This window comes from Papio anubis, chromosome 16, assembly GCF_008728515.1.
Source record: "Papio anubis isolate 15944 chromosome 16, Panubis1.0, whole genome shotgun sequence".
Classification (NCBI taxonomy): domain Eukaryota; kingdom Metazoa; phylum Chordata; class Mammalia; order Primates; family Cercopithecidae; genus Papio; species Papio anubis.
The window spans coordinates 64705556-64712277 of NC_044991.1; the positions used below are offsets into that span (position 1 = coordinate 64705556).

The following is a 6722-nucleotide window of genomic DNA, read 5'->3' on the forward strand; positions in this document are numbered from 1 at the left end:
TACATAATTACACATCATGGGAAGTGCTGTGAGAAGAAGTAGAGAGTGTTAGGAGAAATTAATGGAGTCCTAATGTAGGGAGAGGGGAAGATGGCATTTAGGTTGAGAAACCAAGGACGATTAGGGCAAGAGTGAGAGGGGAAGATGGCATTTAGGTTAAGAAACCAAGGACGATTAGGGCAAGAGTGAGAGGGGAAATGTTCTAGACAGAAAGAACATTTGTCCCAGATGTGGAGCTGGGAAGGGGCAGGGTTAGGGTGAGGTGAGCACCAAAGAAGACAGGTCAGCTGTATACTGTATTTGGCTTTTGTCTTGAGAGTCAGGGGAAGCCATTTTCATCAGGAAAAGGATAGCAAATTTGGATTTCTGAAAGGCCACCCAGGCCGCATGGCTTGGAAAGCACTCAGGAGTGGGTGTAGGCAGACCAGTTAGGAGGTGGTTGCGGCTTTCCAGACAAAAGCTAATGCTGACTCAGACAGGGTGGTGGCTTGGGGAGGTGAAGGAAAGGATGGAAGACTGGACGTGGGTGGATGTGGAGGCATTGGCAATAACTCCTCACTGGGTTTTAGTCTTGAGTAAATGAAAGGGTAAAAGAGTCCTTGGCCAAGACAATGAAGGCTGAAAGAGGAATAGACTGAGGGGGAAGATCACATTCGGCTTTGAGAAGTTAGGTTTGAAATGCCTGGGCAACATGCAGGCAGAGAGGGTGAGTAGGCAGGTTTATGTGACACAGGAGCTCCGAACGGAGTCTGGGGCTGGAAATACATATTTAGGGGCCATCAACACAGAGGTCATGGTGCTGGGTTAGAACTCAAGGGAAAGAAGGTGGAGAGAAAGGTGGGCAGAAGAGGAGGATCAAGGAAAGGAGACTGAGAAGCAGTGGCCAGTGGGGTAGAAAGAGGACCAAGTGAGTGTGGGTCCTAGAGAGGAGGTTTCAGGAAGGAGGGAGTGCTCAGTGGGACTGATGCTGTAGAGGACAGAAATGGAGCGGTAGGGGTTTGGGAATAAAGGTTGGTGGACTATCTTTTATGTTGCAAATTAAACACACAACTACATCAATTGGCTTTAAAAAGTAGTCTGTCACTCAGTGGCTAGGCAGTGTCAGCAAGGCCCGAGGTTCATTTTATCTTCTGTCCTTGTGCTGGTTTCACGCTCATGGTCACAAGATGGCTATCCAGTTCCTGGGGTCACATCCAAAGCAAGGAGATGTCCATTTCTCCTCTAGCTGAGACTCCAACAGGCCTGAATGTGGCCTCCCACCATCCTGCTGCTTACAGGCTAGAGGGTCAATGCATCCATGGCAGCCACACCCAGTATCCAACACTGAATGACAAGAGGAGTCTTGTAGTGGAAGCCCTTGTTCAGAAAAAGAGAAAGCTGGCTTTGCGGATGCCGCCGGGATCCCCATACTATTAGCCATGTCCACCGTGTTGTTCGACATCACTGTCAACGGCGAGCCCTTGGGCCGCTTCTCCTTCAAGCTGTTTGCAGACGAAATTCCAAAGACAGCAGAAAACTTACATGCTCTGAGCACTGGAGAGAAAGGATTTGGTTATAAGGCTTCCTGCTGTCACAGAATTATTCCAGGGTTTATATGTCAGGGTGGTGACTTCACATGCCATAATGGCACTGGTGGTAAGTCCATCTACGAGGAGAAATTTGATGATGAGAACTTCATCCTAAAGCATACAGGTCCTGGCATCTTGTCCATGGCAAATGCTGGACCCAACACAAAAGGTTCCCAGTTTATCATCTGCACTGCCAAGACTGAGTGGTTGGATGGCAAGCATGTGGTCTTTGGCAAGGTGAAAGAAGGCATGAAGATGATGGAGGCCATGGAGCACTTTGGGTCCAGGAATGGCAAGACCAGCAAGAAGATCACCATTGCTGACTGTGGACAACTCCAATAAGTTTGACTTGTGTTTTTTCTTCACCACCAGACCATTCCTTCTGTAGCTCAGGAGAGCACCCTCCACCCTATTTGCTTGCAGTATCCTAGAATCTTTGTGCTCTCACTGCAGTTCCCTTTGGGTTTCATGTTTTCCTTGTTCCCTTCCATGCCTAGGTGGATTGCAGAGTTTTTGATTATGAAATAAAAACTAAATAACAACAACAACAAAAGAGAGCTGAATGTTGAGAGGCTATGGAGCAACAAATTCTTGCACAGTGCTGACGGCAGAGGAAATTGGTACAGCTACTTTGGAAACTGATAGTATCTACAAAATCTAAACATACACCTATGCTGTGATCTAGGATTTCCACTCCTAGGTATATACCCGAGAGAAATGAGTGCCTATGTCTACATGGAGACTTGTGCAAAAATGTTCATAGCAGACTTATTCATAGCTCAAATTGAAAATGGTTCAATGTCCATCACCGGAGAATGGATAAATTGTGGCATGTTCATGCAATGGAATACTGTGTTTTACGTATAAAAGAGCAAACTACTGTTACATGTAATAACACCAATTAATCTCACATATAGTATGTGGACTAAAAGAAGCCAGATACAAAACAGTACATGCCATATTAATCCATTCATGTAAAGCTCAACTAATCTATAGGGTTAGAAATCAAAATGGCAGTTATCTGGGTCAGGTCGCAAGTAGGGATGGGAAAGGAGCAAGAGGAGCTTTTCTGGGGTGCTGGAAGGATTATATCTTCTTCTGGCTGGTGATTACATAAGTGAAAATTCAAGTAAAAATTCACCATAAGACTAGGGGAGGCGGAGGCTGCAGTGAGCCAAGATCATGCCACTGCTCTCCAGCCTGGGTGACAGAATGAGACCCTGTCTTGCGGGGAGAATGGGGGGGTGCGGGGAAGAAAGAAAAAAGACTGGGGGCTTTATGTACTTTATGTATGTTATAACTCAAGAAAAATAGAAGAAAGGGGCCAGGAGTAGTGGCTCACTCCTGTAATCCCAGCACTTTGGGAGGCCAAGGCAGGCGAATCATGAGGTCAGGAGTTTGAGACCAGCCTGGCCAACATGGTGAAACCCCGTCTCTACTAAAAATATTAAAAATAGCTGGGTGTGGTGGCATGTGCCTGTAATCCCAGCCACCCGAGAGACTGAGAATCCCTTGACCCTGGGAGGCGGAGGTTGCAGTGAGCCGAGATCGCACCACTGCACTCCAGCCTGGGCAACAGAGCGAGATTCCATCTCAAAAACAAAAATAAGAAAAATAGAAGAAAGGAAGGGGTGCTGCCATCCCATGGAATGTGGCATGCTGCTAAACAAGGATCAGGTCTGTTTTGCGGGGACACCACCTTCCAGTAACTTCAGGCTGAATGTTAGTATGTACAAGGCCTCAGAGGCCAACCCTTTCTCCCTGGGGCTCAGAAAACTGGGGAAGCTGAGGCAGGGTTTCTAATGCACATGGAATTTGCTCCCGCTCAGCTGAACCCTTTCCCCTCTACCCTCAAGATTACTCCACCTTCCCAGCTCAGTTCCAGGCTGTGGAAACAACACCAATACCGGGATCCCAATACTTGAGGGATCTGGAAGGTCATTCTGCCCTAAAATTTTGCTGAGACGAACTCAACTTCCTACCAAGACTTCCCCAACTTGCTCCCACCCACCAGACACCTGGAGTCACCCATGACTCCTGCTCCCTCTTGCTCCATACACCTCAACTCTTGCCCATTGCACCTGAATTTTCTTTAGGCCTTTTCTGTCCTCACTGCCACCAAAGTTCGGTCCAAGCCACCACCCCTTCTCCCTTGAACCCTGCAGCAACCTCCTCACTGGTCTCTCTGCTGCCTGTCTCACCCAGAACCTTCATCTTCCACCCAGGATGATCTTTTTTTTTTTTTTTTTTTTTTTTTTTTTTTGTTGAAGTTTTTCTTTTTTTCCCGGGGGTGGGGTGTGGGGTGACCTCTGCAGTTCTCACTGTGACCTCTGCCTCCCAGGTTCAAGCGATCCTCCTGCCTCAGCCTCTCCAAGTAGCTGGGAGTTCAGGTGCGCACCACCATGCCCAGCTAATTTTTGAATTTTTAGTAGAGATGGGTTTCACCATGTTGGCCAGGCTGGTCTCAAACTCCTGACCTCAGGTGATCTGCCTGCCTGGCCTCCCAAAGTGTTGGGATTACAGGAATGAGCCACCATGCCTGGCCCAGGATGATGTGGTCCTAGCTACTTGGAAGGCTGAGGTGGGAGGATCGCTTGAGTCTGGGAAGTTGAGGCTGCAGGTGAGCCTTGATCATGCCACTGCACTCTAACCTGGGTGACAGAGCAAGACCCTATCTCAAAAAAAATATATAGATAGATAGAGAGAGAGAAAGAGAGAGAGAGAGAGATGTTGCCTTAAAAGGCTTCTACAGACAGTCTGGAGAGATGGGCAATTATGCAATGTCAATGCATGTGCATTTCCTGTCTGTTAATCCCCATGAGACCTTGAGCTCTTGGAGGGCAGGACTCATTTTGGGTCTGGTAGGAAGGAAGAGGCGGTAACTGTTGAATGAATAAGGGAACAATTGAAAGGCCAGACCGAGCTCCTGCCTTTGTCATGTAATCCTCCTAGTTTCTTTTTTTTTTTTTTCTTTTTTGTGTTGTATTGTGAGACGGAGTCTCGCTCTGTCACCCAGGCTGGAGTACAGTGGCCGGATCTCAGCTCACTGCAAGCTCTGTCTCCCAGGTTTATGCCATTCTCCTGCCTCAGCCTCCCGAGTAGCTGGGACTACAGGCGCCCGCCACCTCACCCGGCTAGTTTTTTTTTGTATTTTTAGTAGAGACGGGGTTTCACCGTGTTAGCCAGGATGGTCTCGATCTCCTGACCTCGTGATCCGCCCGTCTCGGCCTCCCAAAGTGCTGGGATTACAGGCTTGAGCCACCGCGCCCGGCTATCCTCCTAGTTTCTGATTCAGCTGTTAATCAGGTCCATGGAATTCAGTTGAGACTGGATGGCAAATTTGGGGCTAAATGATAAAGAATCAGGAAATGGTTATGTTATGAATAGAACAATGTTTTGTGAAATTACCATACTTACTTTCCTATGCATCACTCTGCTTGACAATTACTTTTTTAAAAAAATCGACATTATCTCCTTACCAGTACTTACCTATTCAGGAAATTCAACCTGTAATGGAACAATAGTTAAATGTTAAAGCACTAAGGAAGCTATGTGATATCAAAAGATTTTAAAAGGGATAAAAAACATTATTACCAAGGTGACCAGAGAATGGAGTAAGCTCCAGGATGGTGCAGACTGCAGCCAGAATGCAAGGGTTCATTTCCATTCTACATTTACCGGCTGTATGTTGTTGAGCAAGTTAATAAACCTCTCTGTCCCTCAGTTTCTCCATCTGTGAAATGGGGACACATTTGACTCTACCTCATGTGATCATTCGTGGGAATTCAATGAGTTTTTATTATAAAATGCTTAGAATAACATTGGTTGGCCGGGCGCAGTGGCTCACACCTGTAATCCCAGCACTTTGGGAGGCCAAAGCATATGGATTACCTAAGGTCAGGAGTTCGAGACCAGCCTGGCCAACATGGTGAAATCCCATCTCTACTAAAAATACAAAAATTAGTCAGGTGTGGTGGTGGGTGCCTGTAATCCCAGCTACTAGGGAGGCTGAGGCAGGAGAATCACTGGAATCCAGGAGACAGAGGTTACAGTGAGCAGAGATCCTGTCATTGCATTCCAGCCTTTGTGACAAGAACAAAACTCCATCTCAAAAAAAAAAAAAGACTAGCACAGGTTACACAGTTAGCACCCTTAGTCACCTATTATTACAAATATGTAAAATTATCCCAGGAACTGGAGGCACTGTGGGAGCCCTGGCAGGGAGGGCCTCTCCCCACCATGGCTTTTAAGGTGTCAGGACAACTGGGTTTAAATCCCTGACCTACTTTCCTGACCTTGGGAAAGTTTCCCAACTCTAAGGCCCTTTTGTTCCACACTTCTCAGGGCTTTCTCAGCTGGGAAGCAAGCGTGCTGTTTTAGCCAGGTCTTTGGTGACACCTAATGGTAAAATGGGGAACTGCCTAATCTTACTAAACTTTCATCCACCTATCAATGGTATAAGCGATAACTATATATCACGCTCTTACCATGTGCCAGACACTGAAAGCTGTGTGAACTGTCTTAGTTCACAGCTTAGGCTGATTGATTTACCCAATCAGCAAGTCATGGCAGCCCTGCCTCCAAAATAAGTCACAACCTAGCCGATCTTCTCATATCACCACTGCCTCCATGCTTGACCAAGCCACCACCACCCTGATACTTGTCTCCACCTCCCCACCATCTCTTCCCACTTCTTCTCTTGCTTTCCAGTCCATCTAAATCCTCCTAAAGAAATGGGAGGGTCAGTTGGAGGTTTTAAAGTGGAAAGTGATCTGATCTGACTTTTTTTTTTTTTTTTTTTTGAGACCAAGTCTTGCTCTTGTTGCCCAGGCTGGAGTGCAATGGTGCAATCTCGGCTCACTGCAACCTCCCCCTCCCGGGTTCAAGAGATTCTACTTCCTCAACCTCCTGAGTAGCTGGGATTATAGGCACCTGCCACCATGCCCAGCTAATTTTTCGTATTTTTTTTTTTTGAGACAGGGTTTCACCATGTTGGTCAGACTCCGGGCTGGTCTCAAACTCCTGACCTCAGGTGATCCACCCACCTCGGCCTCCGAAAGTACTGGGATTACAGGCATGAGCCACTGCTCCCGGCCATGACTTGCATTTTTAAAATATCACTGTAGCTGACGTAAATGAATTGGAGAGCAAGAG

General features: G+C 47.0%; 1 pseudogene; it reads left to right on the forward strand.

Annotated features, from left to right (window-relative positions):
* The first annotated feature begins 82 nt into the window (after positions 1–82).
* On the forward strand, positions 83–2945 carry LOC101026120 (annotated as a pseudogene).
* The last annotated feature ends 3777 nt before the right edge of the window (positions 2946–6722 follow it).